We start from the raw sequence: 21,356 nt of genomic DNA on the forward strand, positions 1-21,356 counted from the left end.
GAAAAGTTCAGTCCCAAAAACCAGACATTCAATGTTTCAGAGCCCGATGTTTATAGTTATATTTATGTTTATGAGATGTATTACATGTATAGAAAGACCTAAATGTTTTAAAGAAGAAGTTGTATAAACACAATATATCGACAGTGTGAGTCCAATTGCGGATGACTCTAACAATTTCAGCTCCAGCGTAAGGTGTTTCGATGTTTCAGAGCCCGATGTTTTAATTGTCTTTTTCCCTACACAAAGTTTTTACCATGGTAGCTGTCCACAACTAGTAGGTGCCATGAGAACATCAGCCCACGGAGTAAGAGCCTCCGATGTTTTTGAGTCAAGTCTTCTTTCATCTTTTAAGAAGTTGTATCAGCACAATATGTTGACAATGTTAGAGCAGTTGCGGGAGAACCTAACAAAATCATCTCCTGGGTATGGTGTTTCGATGTTTCGGAGCCCGATGTTTTTATTGGGTTTTTTTTCATTTACTGTTATTTTTACAATAGTAACTCTCCACCACTAGTAAATAAACACTTCAGCTAACGGGGTAAAAGCATCTGTTGTTTTCGAGTATAATGTCCTCTTTCCTTTTTTTTAGCATATATATAAACAAGACTGTACAAGGTCGACACCGTTTGATAAACACAGCACTAATGTCGACAAGAAAGATATATACGTTGGTGTTTTTCATTTTTAATTTCCTTGGTGTACAGTAGGGTCTAATTCCGTTAAACTAGAAATGGTGTATGTACTTTCAGCTTAACTAAACAGTGATTGTGCTACACTATAGGAAAGTAACACTGAAAAATTCGGTCCCTAAAGAACAGACATTCAATGTTTCCGAACCCAATGTTTATAATTCGATTTAGGTTAAATAGATGTATTACTGGAGGGATTATATCTTTTAAAAAAGAAGTTGTATCAACACTATATGTTGACAGTGTCAGACCACTTGGGGGTTAACCTAACGATTTCATCTCCTGGGTATGGTGTTTTGATGTTTCGGAGCCCGATGTTTTTATTGTTTTTTTCCCTTGCTATAGTTTTTACAATGGTAGCTGTCCACCACTAGTAAACGAAAACTTCAGCCCACGGGGTAAAAGCCTATGTTGTTTTGGAGTACAATGTCCTCTTAACCTTTTTAACATATATAAAAACAACATTGTACAACGTCGACACCACTTGATAAACACAGCACTAATGTTGACACGAAAGATATATACGTCGGTGTATTTCACTATTAATTCCCTTGGTGTACAGTAGGGTCTTATTCTGTTTAACTAAATATGGTACATGTACTGTTAGGTTAACCTAACAGTGATAGTGTTAGACAATTGTTTACTAAAACTAAAAGTTTCAGTTTCAGTCCTCACAGAACGGCCATTCAATGTGTCCGAGCCCGATATTCATAATTGTATTTATGTTAAAGAGATGTGTTACAGGAGGGCCAATATCTTTGAAAAAAGAAATTGTATCAACATGATATGTCTACAGTGTCAGACCACTTGGGGCCGAACTGAATAATATCAGTTCCGGGGTAGGGTGTTTCGATGTGTAGTAGCCCGATGTTTTTATTGTTTTTTCCCTAATTATAATTTTTACAATAGTAGCTGTCCACCACTACGCGGCTATGTTAAGGCTGTCCGAAGCTAAATATATATCGAAAAATGATACTATTCTAATTATCAAAAAATACTTTAACCGAGCGAGTTTTTTAAAACTTTTATTACATATATGAACAGTGACATCCAACACTATATTTGATATATTTTTGTGACGTCATATATTTTTCTTAAGCACGTGACGGGTGTATTCTAACACGGTAAATAATCTATAAAAATCGCATCGGCACAAGTGAATAATGACATTAAATCAAAAATATTTTTATGAAAAATCCTTCGATAAGTAATGTGTTTTGCAGTTCTTGCTGGGGGTTCATATAAATATTTTGTTTATTTGAAATATTGTCAAAACATTTCGCACTGCCATCGAAATTAGGCACATGTTTACCTTCTAGGCTCGATTTACACAAAATCAGGTCAATCAGTAGGTTTCCCCCAGCAAGATTCATATTGGTACTTATTTTCTCTCCCGATTTCACGTAAAATATACTAAGATTGTTTTTATCTTTCACTTGTGGCAAGCCGTTTTTTATATGCATATACATATCACCATTCATTAGATTACACGTAGCAGGGGGAGTCTCAAAACCATTAGTTTATGAATAATTATTTACCTTTTACGAAGTTTTAAAACTGTTGATTTTTTTATACTCCATATCGGTGATATTGAATTTAGTATCACTAGCATTTACAACAGTGTCTATGTAAAGGAATGAAGCGGTTTCATTATGCACAATGAATATCACTTATTACGTTACGATACATTCCCTAAGAACGATCGAAAGGAATGCAGATCGTGACGTCAAAGTTAACTATGACGTCATATCTTATGAAGTACAGACAAGTGACTTGCTGATATCGCTGTGAAATTAATCGGGCAGCCTTAACATAGCCGCGTAATAAGTGGCATGAAAATTTCAGTCCACGAGGTAAAATCCACCGTTGTTTTCGAGTACAATGTTCTTTAACCTTATTTTGACATATATAAAACAATAAGGCACAAGGTCGACACCGCTTGATAAACACAGCACTAATGTCGACACAAAAGATATATACGTCGGTTTATTTCATTTTTAATTCCCTTGGTGTACAGTAGGGTCTGACACTGTAAAACTGTAAAAAGTACATGTATTTTCAACTAAACGTACCAGTGAGAGTGCTAGTCTTTTGGTTATAACACTAAACATTTAAGTCCAAAGAGAACATTTTACGGATAATGGTTCGATGTTTCCAAGCCTGATGTTTATAATTCGATTTAGCTTAGGTTCTCCATCCAAAACTATCATATTTCATATCTAATAGATTGCAAGTTTGATCACTAAAATCTTAGTGTGATTTTAACGAGTTTATTAAATAATAAAGTCTCACCTTTGAAATCTTTCAAAAAATTTAATTTTGATAAATTTATCATATGTTGAAGTTAACATTGAGGTCTATGGGAAAAATGCATTTTTAAATATATTTCTTTAACTACAAGTAATTTTCTCACATTGGTCTTGGTAAAAAGTTGCAAAAGCTTTCTCCGTCTTCGAATATACTAAAATAATTCATAGTTTACCATATTTTTTTTCAGAAAATGATTTTTTTTAAATTTTCCTAAAGGGCAGACAACTCCTAAAAAGTTTTAAGTGCAAAACGTTTATTTAATTAACTACATACATACACCCAAGTTTGGTTTATGTCAGTCTCATAATAGCTTCAAAATATGTATCTGATGTAGTATAGATCAATCAAAATTGTTAAATTCACCTTAGTTATGGATGGACTACCTTAAATAGATGTATTAAAGGAGGGCCAATATCTTTTTAAAAAAGATTGTATCAACACAATATATTGACAGGGTCAAACCACTTGCGGGTGAACCTAATAATTTCAGCACTGGAGTAGGGTGAATCGATTCTCCGGATCTCGATGGGTTTTTTGTGTGGGTTTTTTTTTCCCTAACAATAATTTTTACAATAGAAGGAGGCATGAAAACTTCAGCCAACGGGGTAAGAGCCTCCGTTGTTTCCAAGTACAATGTTCTCTAACTTTTTTTAACTTATATAAAAACAACACGGCAAAATGTCGACCGACACCACTTGATAAACACAGCACTAATGTCGACACTAAAGATAGTTTTTTTTTTCATTTTTAATTCCCTTGGTGTACAGTAGGGTCTGATTCTGTTAAGCTATATAGAGTATTTGTACTTTCAGCTGAACTTAACAGTGATAGTGCTAGACTTCTGGTTACAAACACTGAAAAATTCAGTCCCAAGAGAACGGACATTCATTGTTTTCGAAGCCCGATCTTCATATTTGTATTTATTTTATATAGATGTATTACAGGAGGGCCTATGTCTTTTTAAAAAGAAGTTGTATCAACACAATATGTTGACAGTGTCATAATACTTGCGGATGAAACTAACAATATCATATTTAGGGGAGGGTGTTTCGATGTTTCGGAACCTAATTCTTTAATTGCTCTTTTTTTCCCAAACGATAATTTTTACAATGGAAGCTGTCCAACACTAGTATGTTCCATGAAAACTTCAGCCCACAGAGTAAGAGCCTCCTTTGTTTCCGGGTTTTATGTTCTTTAACCTTTTTTAAAACATATATAAAATTAACAATGTTAAAAGTCGACAGCACTTGATAAACACATCACTAATGTCGACACGAAAGATTATATGTCGGTGTATTTTATTTTTATTTCCCTTGGTGTACAGTATGGTTTGATTCTGTTAAACAACATAGGGTACATGTACTTACAGATTAACTTAACAGTGATTGTGCTAGACTTCTGGTTACAAACACTAAAAAAATCAGTACCAAGAAAACGGACATTCATTCTTTTCGAAGCCCGATCTTCAGAATTGTATTTATGTTAAACAGATGTATTACAGGAAAGCTTATATTTTTTTAAAAAGAAGATGTATCAACACAATATGTTGACAGTGTCATACCAGTTCCGGATGAACCTAACAATATCTTTTCCAAAGTATAGTGTTCTAATATTTTTCAAAACCCGATGGTTTTATTGTTTTTTTTCCTCACTATAATTTTTATAATGGTAGCTGTCCACCACTGGTAGTTGCCATAAAAACCCCAGCACACGAGATAAGAGCCTCCGATGTTTTCGAGTCAAATGTTCTTTAACCTTGGTCTAACATATATGAACACAACATTGTAAAATGTTGATGCCACTTGATAAACACAGTACTAATGTCGACACGAAATATATATACACATCGGTTTATTTCGTTTTTAATTCCCTTGGTGTACAGTAGAGTTTGATTATGTTAAACTAGATAAGCTACACGTACTTTCAGTTACCTTAACAGGGATACGCAGCACTGTTAAGGCTTACTACGAAAATATGAGTGGATTTTAACGTTCATACGCCGATGCATCTATCAATACAACATATTTATGTAAAGTTATTCTTTCATGACATAAATGTGATATAAAATAAAACAGTATAGTAAATGCAACTGTGTATTACACTTAGAGAACTTCAGCACATAGTGAAAGAGTCTCCGATGTTTTCGAGTCAGATGTTCATTTTGTAAAATGTCGACATTGCTTGATAAACACAGCCTTAATGTCGATACGAAAGATATGCACGTCGGTGAATTTCAATTTTAATTCCCCTGGAGTACAGTAGGATCTGATTCTGTTAAACTAAATATGATACATGTACTTTTAAGTTTACCTACCAGTGAGAGTTTTCGACAATTGGTTACTAACACTGAAAATTTCAGTCCCCACAGGAGGGAAATTTAATGTTTCGGAGCCCGATGTTCATAATTGTATTAATTTTATATGGGTGCATTACTTGAGGGCAGGTGAAACTAACAATATCATCTTCAGGGGAGGGTGTTTCGATGTTTCGGAACCTAATTTTTTTTATTGTTTTTTCCCAAACCATAATTTTTACAATGGAAGCTGTCCAACACTAGTAGGTTCCATGAAAACTTCAGCCCACAGAGTAAGAGCCTCCATTGTTTCCGGATACTATGTTCTTTAACCTTTTTTAAAACATATATAAAATTAACAATGTTAAAAGTCGACAGCACTTGATAAACACATCACTAATGTCGACACAAAAGATATATATGTCGGTGTATTTTATTTTTAATTCCCTTGGTGAACAGTATGGTTTGATTCTGTTAAACTACATAGGGTACATGTACTTACGGCTTCACTTAACAGTGATAGTGCTAGACTTCTGGTTACAAACCCTAACATATTCAGTACCAAGAGAACTGACATTCATTCTTTTCGAAGCCCGATCTTCATAATTGTATTTATGTTAAACAGATGTATTAAAGTAAAGCTTATATTGTTTTAAGAAAAAGTTGTATCGACACAATATGTTGACAGTGTCATACCACTTCCGGATGAACCTAACAATATCTTTTTCGAGGTATGGTGTTTTGATGTTTCAAAACCCGATGGTTCTATTGTTTTTTCCTAACTATAATTTTTACAATGGTAGCTGTCCACCACTGGTAGTTGCCATAAAAACCCAAGCACACGAGATTAGAGCCTCCGATCTTTTCGAGTCAAATGTTCTTTTACCTTGTTTGAACATAAATAAATACAACATTGTAAAATGTTGATGCTACTTGATAAACACAGCACTAATCGGGACACGAAATATATATACACATCGGTTTATTTCATTTTTAATTCCCTTGGTGTACAGTAGAGTTTGATTCTGTTAAACTAGATAGGCTACATGTACTTTCAGTTACTTTAACAGTGATACGCAGCACTGTTAAGGCTTACTTTGAAAATATCAGTGGATTTAAATGCTCATAAACCGATGCATCTATCAATACAAAATATTTATGTAAAGTTATTCTCTCATGATATAAATGTGATATAAAATGAAACAGTATAGTAAATGCAACTGTGTATTACATTTAGAGAACTTCAGCCCATATTGAAAGAGTCTCCGATGTTTTCGAGTCAGATGTTCATTTTGTAAAATGTCGACATCGCTTGATAAACACAGCCTTAATGTCGAAACGAAAGATATGTACATCGGTGAATTTCAATTTTAATTCCTTTAGAGAACAGTAGGATCTGATTCTGTTAAACTAAAAATGATACATGTACTTTTAAGTTTACCTACCAGTGATAGTTTTAGACAATTGGTTACTAACACTAAAAATTTCAGTCCCCACAGAAGGGAAATTTAATGTTTCGGAGCCCGATGTTCATAATTGTATTTGTTTAATATAGATGTATTACAGGGAGCCAATATCTTTTTAAAAAGAAGTTGTATTAACACAATATGTTGACACTGTCATAATACTTGCGGGTGAAACAAACAATATCATCTTCAGGGGAGGGCGTTTCGATGTTTCGGAACCTAATTTTGTTATTGTTTTTTCCCAAACCAGAATTTTTACAATGGTAGCTGTCCAACACTATTATGTTCCATGAAAACTTCAGCCCACAGAGTAAGAGCCTCCTTTGTTTCCGGGTTATACGTTCTTTAACTTTTTTTAAAACATATATAAAATGAACAATGTTAAAAGTCGACAGCACTTGATAAACACATCACTAATGTCGACACGAAAGATATATATGTCGGTGTATTTTATTTGTTTAATTCCCTTGGTGTAAAGTATGGTTTGATTCTGTTAAACTACATAGGGTACATGTACTTACAGCTTCACTTAACAGTGATAGTGCTAGACTTCTGGTTACAAACCCTAAAAAATCAGTACCAAGAGAACGGACATTAATTCTTTTCGAAGCCCGATCTTCTTAATTGTATTTATGTTAAATGGATGTATTACAGGACAGCTTACATTTTTTTTAAAAAGAAGTTGTATCAACACAATATGTTGACAGTGTCATACCAGTTCCGGATGAACCTAACAATATCTTTTCTGAGGTATGGTGTTTTGATGTTTCAAAACCCGATGGTTTTATTGTTTTTTCCTAACTATAATTTTTACAATGGTAGCTGTCCACCACTGGTAGTTGCCATAAAAACCCCAGCACACGAGATAAGAGCCTCCGATGTTTTCGAGTCAAATGTTCTTTAACCTTGGTCTAACATATATGAACACAACATTGTAAAATGTTGATGCCACTTGATAAACACAGTACTAATGTCGACACGAAATATATATACACATCGGTTTGTTTCATTTTTAATTCCCTTGGTGTACAGTAGAGTTTGATTCTGTTAAACTAGATAGGCTACATGTACTTTCAGTTACCTTAACAGGGATACGCAGCACTGTTAAGGCTTACTACGAAAATATCAGCGGATTTAAACGTTTATTCGCCGATGCATCTATCAATACAAAATATTTATGTAAAGTTATTCTTTCATGACATAAATGTGATATAAAATAAAACAGTATAGTAAATGCAACTGTGTATTACACTTAGAGAACTTCAGCACATAGTGAAAGAGTCTCCGATGTTTTCGAGTCAGATGTTCATTTTGTAAAATGTCAACACCGCTTGATAAACACAGCACTAATGTCGATACGAAAGATATGTACGTCGGTGAATTTCAATTTTAATTCCTTTGGAGTACAGTAGGATCTGATTCTGTTAAACTAAATATGATACATGTACTTTTAAGTTTACCTACCAGTGATAGTTTTAGACAATTGGTTACTAACACTGAAAATTTCAGTCCCCACAGGAGGGAAATTTAATGTTTCGGAGCCCGATGTTCATAATCGTTATTTTATATAGATGCATTACAGGACGGCAGGTGAAACAAACAATATCATCTTCAGGGGAGGGTGTTTCGATGTTTCGGAACCTAATTTTTTTATTGTTTTTTCCCAAACCATAATTTTTACAATTGAAGCTGTCCAACACTAGTAGGTTCCATGAAAACTTCAGCCCACAGAGTAAGAGCCTCCATTGTTTCCGGATACTGTTTTTAACGTTTTTTTTAAACATATATAAAATTAACAATGCTAAAAGTCGACACCACTTGATAAACACATCACTAATGTCGACACGAAAGATATATATGTCGGTGTATTTTATGTTTAATTCCCTTGGTGTACAGTATGGTTTGATTCTGTTAAACTACATAGGGTACATGTACTTACGGCTTCACTTAACAGTGATAGTGCTAGACTTCTGGTTACAAACCCTAACAAATTCAGTACCAAGAGAACGGACATTAATTCTTTTCGAAGCCCGATCTTCTTAATTGTATTTATGTTAAATGGATGTATTACAGGAAAGCTTTTATTTTTTTTAAGAAAAAGTTGTATCAGCACAATATGTTGACAGTGTCATACCACTTCCGGATGAACCTAACAATATCTTTTCTGAGGTATGGTGTTTTGATGTTTCAAAACCCGATGGTTTTATTGTTTTTTCCTAACTATAATTTTTACAATGGTAGCTGTCCACCACTGGTAGTTGCCATAAAAACCCAAGCACACGAGATAAGAGCCTCCAATGTTTTAGAGTCAAATATTCTTTTACCTTATTTTAACATATATAAACACAACATTGTAAAATGTTGATGCCACTTGATAAACACAGTACTAATGTCGACACGAAATATATATACACATCGGTTTGTTTCATTTTTAATTCCCTTGGTGTACAGTAAAGTTTGATTCTGTTAAACTAGATAGGCTACATGTACTTTCAGTTACCTTAACAGGGATACGCAGCACTTTGAAAATATCAGTGGATTTAAATGCTCATAAACCGATGCATCTATCAATACAAAATATTTATGTAAAGTCATTCTCTCATGATATTAATGTGATATAAAATGAAACAGTATAGTAAATGCAACTGTGTATTACACTTAGAGAACTTCAGCACATAGTGAAAGAGTCTTCGATGTTTTCGAGTCAGATGTTCATTTTGTAAAATGTCGACATCGCTTGATAAACACAGCCTTAATGTCGAAACGAAAGATATATACGTCGGTGAATTTCAATTTTAATTCCTTTGGAGTACAGTAGGATCTGATTTTGTTGAACTAAAATGATACATGTACTTTTAAGTTTACCTACCAGTGATAGTTTTAGACAATTGGTTACTAACACTGAAAATTTCAGTCCCCACAGAAGGGAAATTTAATGTTTCGGAGCCCGATGTTCATAATTGTATTTATTTAATATAGATGTATTACAGGGTGCCAATATCTTTGTAAAAAGAAGTTGTATTAACACAATATGTTGACACTGTCTTAATACTTGCGGGTGAAACAAACAATATCATCTTCAGGGGAGGGCGTTTCGATGTTTCGGAACCTAATTTTGTTATTGTTTTTTCCCAAACCAGAATTTTTACAATGGTAGCTGTCCAACACTAGTATGTTCCATGAAAACTTCAGCCCACAGAGTAAGAGCATCCTTTGTTTCCGGGTTATACGTTCTTTAACTTTTTTTAAACATATATAAAATTAACAATGTTAAAAGTCGACACCACTTGATAAACACATCACTAATGTCGATACGAAAGATATATATGTCGGTGTATTTTATTTTTTTTAATTACCTTGGTGTAAAGTATGGTTTGATTCTGTTAAACTACATAGGGTACATGTACTTACAGCTTAACGTAACGGTGATAGTGCTAGACTTCTGGTTACAAACCCTAAAAAATCAGTACCAAGAGAACGGACATTAATTCTTTTCGAAGCCCGATCTTCTTAATTGTATTAATGTTAAATGGATGTATTACAGGAAAGCTTACATTTTTTTCAAAAAGAAGTTGTATCAACACAATATGTTGACAGTGTCATACCAGTTCCGGATGAACCTAACAATATCTTTTCTGAGGTATGGTGTTTTGATGTTTCAAAACCCGATGGTTTTATTGTTTTTTCCTAACTATAATTTTTACAATGGTAGCTGTCCACCACTGGTAGTTGCCATAAAAACCCCAGCACACGAGATAAGAGCCTCCGATGTTTTCGAGTCAAATGTTCTTTAACCTTGGTCTAACATATATGAACACAACATTGTAAAATGTTGATGCCACTTGATAAACACAGTACTAATGTCGACACGAAATATATATACACATCGGTTTGTTTCATTTTTAATTCCCTTGGTGTACAGTAGAGTTTGATTCTGTTAAACTAGATAGGCTACATGTACTTTCAGTTACCTTAACAGGGATACGCAGCACTGTTAAGGCTTACTACGAAAATATCAGCGGATTTAAACGTTTATTCGCCGATGCATCTATCAATACAAAATATTTATGTAAAGTTATTCTTTCATGACATAAATGTGATATAAAATAAAACAGTATAGTAAATGCAACTGTGTATTACACTTAGAGAACTTCAGCACATAGTGAAAGAGTCTCCGATGTTTTCGAGTCAGATGTTCATTTTGTAAAATGTCAACACCGCTTGATAAACACAGCACTAATGTCGATACGAAAGATATGTACGTCGGTGAATTTCAATTTTAATTCCTTTGGAGTACAGTAGGATCTGATTCTGTTAAACTAAATATGATACATGTACTTTTAAGTTTACCTACCAGTGATAGTTTTAGACAATTGGTTACTAACACTGAAAATTTCAGTCCCCACAGGAGGGAAATTTAATGTTTCGGAGCCCGATGTTCATAATCGTTATTTTATATAGATGCATTACAGGACGGCAGGTGAAACAAACAATATCATCTTCAGGGGAGGGTGTTTCGATGTTTCGGAACCTAATTTTTTTATTGTTTTTTCCCAAACCATAATTTTTACAATTGAAGCTGTCCAACACTAGTAGGTTCCATGAAAACTTCAGCCCACAGAGTAAGAGCCTCCATTGTTTCCGGATACTGTTTTTAACGTTTTTTTTAAACATATATAAAATTAACAATGCTAAAAGTCGACACCACTTGATAAACACATCACTAATGTCGACACGAAAGATATATATGTCGGTGTATTTTATGTTTAATTCCCTTGGTGTACAGTATGGTTTGATTCTGTTAAACTACATAGGGTACATGTACTTACGGCTTCACTTAACAGTGATAGTGCTAGACTTCTGGTTACAAACCCTAACAAATTCAGTACCAAGAGAACGGACATTAATTCTTTTCGAAGCCCGATCTTCTTAATTGTATTTATGTTAAATGGATGTATTACAGGAAAGCTTTTATTTTTTTTAAGAAAAAGTTGTATCAGCACAATATGTTGACAGTGTCATACCACTTCCGGATGAACCTAACAATATCTTTTCTGAGGTATGGTGTTTTGATGTTTCAAAACCCGATGGTTTTATTGTTTTTTCCTAACTATAATTTTTACAATGGTAGCTGTCCACCACTGGTAGTTGCCATAAAAACCCAAGCACACGAGATAAGAGCCTCCAATGTTTTAGAGTCAAATATTCTTTTACCTTATTTTAACATATATAAACACAACATTGTAAAATGTTGATGCCACTTGATAAACACAGTACTAATGTCGACACGAAATATATATACACATCGGTTTGTTTCATTTTTAATTCCCTTGGTGTACAGTAAAGTTTGATTCTGTTAAACTAGATAGGCTACATGTACTTTCAGTTACCTTAACAGGGATACGCAGCACTTTGAAAATATCAGTGGATTTAAATGCTCATAAACCGATGCATCTATCAATACAAAATATTTATGTAAAGTCATTCTCTCATGATATTAATGTGATATAAAATGAAACAGTATAGTAAATGCAACTGTGTATTACACTTAGAGAACTTCAGCACATAGTGAAAGAGTCTTCGATGTTTTCGAGTCAGATGTTCATTTTGTAAAATGTCGACATCGCTTGATAAACACAGCCTTAATGTCGAAACGAAAGATATATACGTCGGTGAATTTCAATTTTAATTCCTTTGGAGTACAGTAGGATCTGATTTTGTTGAACTAAAATGATACATGTACTTTTAAGTTTACCTACCAGTGATAGTTTTAGACAATTGGTTACTAACACTGAAAATTTCAGTCCCCACAGAAGGGAAATTTAATGTTTCGGAGCCCGATGTTCATAATTGTATTTATTTAATATAGATGTATTACAGGGTGCCAATATCTTTGTAAAAAGAAGTTGTATTAACACAATATGTTGACACTGTCTTAATACTTGCGGGTGAAACAAACAATATCATCTTCAGGGGAGGGCGTTTCGATGTTTCGGAACCTAATTTTGTTATTGTTTTTTCCCAAACCAGAATTTTTACAATGGTAGCTGTCCAACACTAGTATGTTCCATGAAAACTTCAGCCCACAGAGTAAGAGCATCCTTTGTTTCCGGGTTATACGTTCTTTAACTTTTTTTAAACATATATAAAATTAACAATGTTAAAAGTCGACACCACTTGATAAACACATCACTAATGTCGATACGAAAGATATATATGTCGGTGTATTTTATTTTTTTTAATTACCTTGGTGTAAAGTATGGTTTGATTCTGTTAAACTACATAGGGTACATGTACTTACAGCTTAACGTAACGGTGATAGTGCTAGACTTCTGGTTACAAACCCTAAAAAATCAGTACCAAGAGAACGGACATTAATTCTTTTCGAAGCCCGATCTTCTTAATTGTATTAATGTTAAATGGATGTATTACAGGAAAGCTTACATTTTTTTCAAAAAGAAGTTGTATCAACACAATATGTTGACAGTGTCATACCAGTTCCGGATGAACCTAACAATATCTTTTCTGAGGTATGGTGTTTTGATGTTTCAAAACCCGATGGTTTTATTGTTTTTTCCTAACTATAATTTTACAATGGTAGCTGTCCACCACTGGTAGTTGCCATAAAAACCAAGGCACACGAGATAAGAGCCTCCAATGTTTTAGAGTCAAATATTCTTTTACCTTATTTTAACATATATAAACACAACATTGTAAAATGTTGATGCCACTTGATAAACACAGTACTAATGTCGACACGAAATATATATACACATCGGTTTGTTTCGTTTTTAATTCCCTTGGTGTACAGTAGAGTTTGATTCTGTTAAACTAGATAGGCTACATGTACTTTCAGTTACCTTAACAGGGATAGGCAGCACTGTTAAGGCTTACTACGAAAATATCAGTGGATTTAAACGTTTATTCGCCGATGCATCTATCAATACAAAATATTTATGTAAAGTTATTCTTTCATGACATAAATGTGATATAAAATAAAACAGTATAGTAAATGCAACTGTGTATTACACTTAGAGAACTTCAGCACATAGTGAAAGAGTCTCCGATGTTTTCGAGTCAGATGTTCATTTTGTAAAATGTCAACACCGCTTGATAAACACAGCACTAATGTCGATACGAAAGATATGTACGTCGGTGAATTTCAATTTTAATTCCTTTGGAATACAGTAGGATCTGATTCTGTTAAACTTAATATGATACATGTACTTTTAAGTTTACCTACCAGTGATAGTTTTAGACAATAGGTTACTAACACTGAAAATTTCAGTCCCCACAGGAGGGAAATTTAATGTTTCGGAGCCCGATGTTCATAATCGTTATTTTATATAGATGCATTACAGGACGGCAGGTGAAACAAACAATATCATCTTCAGGGGAGGGTGTTTCGATGTTTCGGAACCTAATTTTTTTATTGTTTTTTCCCAAACCATAATTTTTACAATTGAAGCTGTCCAACACTAGTAGGTTCCATGAAAACTTCAGCCCACAGAGTAAGAGCCTCCATTGTTTCCGGATACTATGTTTTTAACGTTTTTTTTAAACATATATAAAATTAACAATGCTAAAAGTCGACACCACTTGATAAACACATCACTAATGTCGACACGAAAGATATATATGTCGGTGTATTTTATTTGTTTAATTCCCTTGGTGTAAAGTATGGTTTGATTCTGTTAAACTACATAGGGTACATGTACTTACGGCTTCACTTAACAGTGATAGTGCTAGACTTCTGGTTACAAACCCTAAAAAATCAGTACCAAGAGAACTGACATTCATTCTTTTCGAAGCCCGATCTTCTTAATTGTATTTATGTTAAATGGATGTATTACAGGAAAGCTTACATTTTTTTAAGAAAAAGTTGTATCAGCACAATATGTTGACAGTGTCATACCACTTCCGGATGAACCTAACAATATCTTTTCTGAGGTATGGTGTTTTGATGTTTCAAAACCCGATGGTTTTATTGTTTTTTCCTAACTATAATTTTTACAATGGTAGCTGTCCACCACTGGTAGTTGCCATAAAAACCCAAGCACACGAGATAAGAGCCTCCAATGTTTTAGAGTCAAATATTCTTTTACCTTATTTTAACATATATAAACACAACATTGTAAAATGTTGATGCCACTTGATAAACACAGTACTAATGTCGACACGAAATATATATACACATCGGTTTGTTTCATTTTTAATTCCCTTGGTGTACAGTAGAGTTTGATCCTGTTAAACTAGATAGGCTACATGTACTTTCAGTTACCTTAACAGGGATACGCAGCACTGTTAAGGCTTACTTTGAAAATATCAGTGGATTTAAATGCTCATAAACCGATGCATCTATCAATACAAAATATTTATGTAAAGTCATTCTCTCATGATATTAATGTGATATAAAATGAAACAGTATAGTAAATGCAACTGTGTATTACATTTAGAGAACTTCAGCCCATAGTGAAAGCGTCTCCGATGTTTTCGAGTCAGATGTTCATTTTGTAAAATGTCGACATCGCTTGATAAACACAGCCTTAATGTCGAAACGAAAGATATGTACGTCGGTGAATTTCAATTTTAATTCCTTTGGAGTACAGTAGGATCTGATTTTGTTGAACTAAAATGATACATGTACTTTTAAGTTTACCTACCAGTGATAGTTTTAGACAATTGGTTACTAACACTGAAAATTTCAGTCCCCACAGAAGGGAAATTTAATGTTTCGGAGCCCGATGTTCATAATTGTATTTATTTAATATAGATGTATTACAGGGAGCCAATATCTTTGTAAAAAGAAGTTGTATTAACACAATATGTTGACACTGTCTTAATACTTGCGGGTGAAACAAACAATATCATCTTCAGGGGAGGGCGTTTCGATGTTTCGGAACCTAATTTTGTTATTGTTTTTTCCCAAACCAGAATTTTTACAATGGTAGCTGTCCAACACTAGTATGTTCCATGAAAACTTCAGCCCACAGAGTAAGAGCCTCCTTTGTTTCCGGGTTATACGTTCTTTAACTTTTTTTTAAACATATATAAAATTAACAATGTTAAAAGTCGACACCACTTGATAAACACATCACCAATGTCGATACGAAAGATATATATCGGTGTATTTTATTTTTTTAATTACCTTGGTGTAAAGTATGGTTTGATTCTGTTAAACTACATAGGGTACATGTACTTACAGCTTAACGTAACAGTGATAGTGCTAGACTTCTGGTTACAAACACTAAAAAATCAGTACCAAGAGAACGGACATTAATTCTTTTCGAAGCCCGATCTTCTTAATTGTATTTATGTTAAATGGATGTATTACAGGAAAGCTTACATTTTTTTTTTAAAGAAGTTGTATCAACACAATATGTTGACAGTGTCATACCAGTTCCGGATGAACCTAACACTATCTTTTCTCAGGTATGGTGTTTTGATGTTTCAAAACCCGATGGTTTTATTGTTTTTTCCTAACTATAATTTTTACAATGGTAGCTGTCCACCACTGGTAGTTGCCATAAAAACCCAAGCACACGAGATAAGAGCCTCCAATGTTTAAGAGTCAAATATTCTTTTACCTTATTTTAACATATATAAACACAACATTGTAAAATGTTGATGCCACTTGATAAACACAGTACTAATGTCGACACGAAATATATATACACATCGGTTTATTTCATTTTTCATTCCCTTGGTGTACAGTAGAGTTTGATTCTGTTAAACTAGATAGGCTACATGTACTTTCAGTTACCTTAACAGGGATACGCAGCACTGTTAAGGCTTACTACGAAAATATCAGTGGATTTAAACGTTTATTCGCCGATGCATCTATCAATACAAAATATTTATGTAAAGTTATTCTTTCATGACATAAATGTGATATAAAATAACACAGTATAGTAAATGCAACTGTGTATTACACTTAGAGAACTTCAGCACATAGTGAAAGGGTCTCCGATGTTTTCGAGTCAGATGTTCATTTTGTAAAATGTCAACACCGCTTGATAAACACAGCCTTAATGTCGAAACGAAAGATATGTACGTCGGTGAATTTCAATTTTAATTCCTTTGGAATTCAGTAGGATCTGATTCTGTTAAACTAAATATGATACATGTACTTTTAAGTTTACCTACCAGTGATAGTTTTAGACAATAGGTTACTAACACTGAAAATTTCAGTCCCCACAGGAGGGAAATTTAATGTTTCGGAGCCCGATGTTCATAATCTATATTTTATAAAGATGCATTACAGGACGGCAGGTGAAACAAACAATATCATCTTCAGGGGAGGGTGTTTCGATGTTTCGGAACCTAATTTTTTTATTGTTTTTTCCCAAACCAGAATTTTTACAATTGAAGCTGTCCAACACTATTATGTTCCATGAAAACTTCAGCCCACAGAGTAAGAGCCTCCATTGTTTCCGGATACTATGTTTTTAACGTTTTTTTTAAACATATATAAAATGAACAATGCTAAAAGTCGACACCACTTGATAAACACATCACTAATGTCGACACGAAAGATATATATGTCGGTGTATTTTATTTTTAATTCCCTTGGTGTACAGTATGGTTTGATTCTGTTAAACTACATAGGGTACATGTACTTACGGCTTCACTTATCAGTGATAGTGCTAGACTTCTGGTTACAAACCCTAACAAATTCAGTACCAAGAGAACTGACATTAATTCTTTTCGAAGCCCGATCTTCTTAATTGTATTTATGTTAAATGGATGTATTACAGGAAAGCTTACATTTTTTTTAAAAAAGAAGTTGTATCAACACAATATGTTGACAGTGTCATACCAGTTCCGGATGAACCTAACAATATCTTTTCTGAGGTATGGTGTTTTGATGTTTCAAAACCCGATGGTTTTATTGTTTTTTCCTAACTATAATTTTTACAATGGTAGCTGTCCACCACTGGTAGTTGCCATAAAAACCCAAGCACACGAGATAAGAGCCTCCAATGTTTTAGAGTCAAATATTCTTTTACCTTATTTTAACATATATAAACACAACATTGTAAAATGTTGATGCCACTTGATAAACACAGTACTAATGTCGACACGAAATATATATACACATCGGTTTGATTCATTTTTAATTCCCTTGGTGTACAGTAGAGTTTGATTCTGTTAAACTAGATAGGCTACATGTACTTTCAGTTACCTTAACAGGGATACGCAGCACTGTTAAGGCTTACTACGAAAATATCAGCGGATTTAAACGTTTATTCGCCGATGCATCTATCAATACAAAATATTTATGTAAAGTTATTCTTTCATGACATAAATGTGATATAAAATAAAACAGCATAGTAAATGCAACTGTGTATTACACTTAGAGAACTTCAGCACATAGTGAAAGAGTCTCCGATGTTTTCGAGTCAGATGTTCATTTTGTAAAATGTCGACATTGCTTGATAAATACAGCCTTAATGTCGAAACGAAAGATATGTACGTCGGTGAATTTCAATTTTAATTCCTTTGGAGTACAGTAGGATCTGATTTTGTTGAACTAAAATGATACATGTACTTTTAAGTTTACCTACCAGTGATAGTTTTAGACAATTGGTTACTAACACTGAAAATTTCAGTCCCCACAGAAGGGAAATTTAATGTTTCGGAGCCCGATGTTCATAATTGTATTTGTTTAATATAGATGTATTACAGGGAGCCAATATCTTTGTAAAAAGAAGTTGTATTAACACAATATGTTGACACTGTCTTAATACTTGCGGGTGAAACAAACAATATCATCTTCATGGGAGGGCGTTTCGATGTTTCGGAACCTAATTTTGTTATTGTTTTTTCCCAAACCAGAATTTTTACAATGGTAGCTGTCCAACACTAGTATGTTCCATGAAAACTTCAGCCCACAGAGTAAGAGCCTCCTTTGTTTCCGGGTTATACGTTCTTTAACTTTTTTTTAAACATATATAAAATTAACAATGTTAAAAGTCGACACCACTTGATAAACACATCACCAATGTCGATACGAAAGATATATATCGGTGTATTTTATTTTTTTAATTACCTTGGTGTAAAGTATGGTTTGATTCTGTTAAACTACATAGGGTACATGTACTTACAGCTTAACGTAACAGTGATAGTGCTAGACTTCTGGTTACAAACACTAAAAAATCAGTACCAAGAGAACGGACATTCATTCTTTTCGAAGCCCGATCTTCTTAATTGTATTTATGTTAAATGGATGTATTACAGGAAAGCTTACATTTTTTTTTAAAAGAAGTTGTATCAACACAATATGTTGACAGTGTCATACCAGTTCCGGATGAACCTAACACTATCTTTTCTCAGGTATGGTGTTTTGATGTTTCAAAACCCGATGGTTTTATTGTTTTTTCCTAACTATAATTTTTACAATGGTAGCTGTCCACCACTGGTAGTTGCCATAAAAACCCAAGCACACGAGATAAGAGCCTCCAATGTTTAAGAGTCAAATATTCTTTTACCTTATTTTAACATATATAAACACAACATTGTAAAATGTTGATGCCACTTGATAAACACAGTACTAATGTCGACACGAAATATATATACACATCGGTTTGATTCATTTTTAATTCCCTTGGTGTACAGTAGAGTTTGATCCTGTTAAACTAGATAGGCTACATGTACTTTCAGTTACCTTAACAGGGATACGCAGCACTGTTAAGGCTTACTTTGAAAATATCAGTGGATTTAAATGCTCTAAACCGATGCATCTATCAATAAAAAATATTTATGTAAAGTCATTCTCTCATGACATAAATGTAATATAAAATAAAACAGTATAGTAAATGCAACTGTGTATTACACTTAGAGAACTTCAGCACATAGTGAAAGAGTCTCCGATGTTTTCGAGTCAGATGTTCATTTTGTAAAATGTCAACACCGCTTGATAAACACAGCACTAATGTCGATACGAAAGATATGTACGTCGGTGAATTTCAATTTTAATTCCTTTGGAGTACAGTAGGATCTGATTCTGTTAAACTAAATATGATACATGTACTTTTAAGTTTACCTACCAGTGATAGTTTTAGACAATTGGTTACTAACACTGAAAATTTCAGTCCCCACAGGAGGGAAATTTAATGTTTCGGAGCCCGATGTTCATAATCGTTATTTTATATAGATGCATTACAGGACGGCAGGTGAAACAAACAATATCATCTTCAGGGGAGGGTGTTTCGATGTTTCGGAACCTAATTTTTTTATTGTTTTTTCCCAAACCATAATTTTTACAATTGAAGCTGTCCAACACTAGTAGGTTCCATGAAAACTTCAGCCCACAGAGTAAGAGCCTCCATTGTTTCCGGATACTGTTTTTAACGTTTTTTTTAAACATATATAAAATTAACAATGCTAAAAGTCGACACCACTTGATAAACACATCACTAATGTCGACACGAAAGATATATATGTCGGTGTATTTTATGTTTAATTCCCTTGGTGTACAGTATGGTTTGATTCTGTTAAACTACATAGGGTACATGTACTTACGGCTTCACTTAACAGTGATAGTGCTAGACTTCTGGTTACAAACCCTAACAAATTCAGTACCAAGAGAACGGACATTAATTCTTTTCGAAGCCCGATCTTCTTAATTGTATTTATGTTAAATGGATGTATTACAGGAAAGCTTTTATTTTTTTTAAGAAAAAGTTGTATCAGCACAATATGTTGACAGTGTCATACCACTTCCGGATGAACCTAACAATATCTTTTCTGAGGTATGGTGTTTTGATGTTTCAAAACCCGATGGTTTTATTGTTTTTTCCTAACTATAATTTTTACAATGGTAGCTGTCCACCACTGGTAGTTGCCATAAAAACCCAAGCACACGAGATAAGAGCCTCCAATGTTTTAGAGTCAAATATTCTTTTACCTTATTTTAACATATATAAACACAACATTGTAAAATGTTGATGCCACTTGATAAACACAGTACTAATGTCGACACGAAATATATATACACATCGGTTTGTTTCATTTTTAATTCCCTTGGTGTACAGTAAAGTTTGATTCTGTTAAACTAGATAGGCTACATGTACTTTCAGTTACCTTAACAGGGATACGCAGCACTTTGAAAATATCAGTGGATTTAAATGCTCATAAACCGATGCATCTATCAATACAAAATATTTATGTAAAGTCATTCTCTCATGATATTAATGTGATATAAAATGAAACAGTATAGTAAATGCAACTGTGTATTACACTTAGAGAACTTCAGCACATAGTGAAAGAGTCTTCGATGTTTTCGAGTCAGATGTTCATTTTGTAAAATGTCGACATCGCTTGATAAACACAGCCTTAATGTCGAAACGAAAGATATATACGTCGGTGAATTTCAATTTTAATTCCTTTGGAGTACAGTAGGATCTGATTTTGTTGAACTAAAATGATACATGTACTTTTAAGTTTACCTACCAGTGATAGTTTTAGACAATTGGTTACTAACACTGAAAATTTCAGTCCCCACAGAAGGGAAATTTAATGTTTCGGAGCCCGATGTTCATAATTGTATTTATTTAATATAGATGTATTACAGGGTGCCAATATCTTTGTAAAAAG

The sequence above is a fragment of the Crassostrea angulata genome, unplaced genomic scaffold (assembly GCF_025612915.1).
Source record: "Crassostrea angulata isolate pt1a10 unplaced genomic scaffold, ASM2561291v2 HiC_scaffold_213, whole genome shotgun sequence".
NCBI classification, from domain to species: Eukaryota; Metazoa; Mollusca; class Bivalvia; order Ostreida; family Ostreidae; genus Magallana; species Magallana angulata.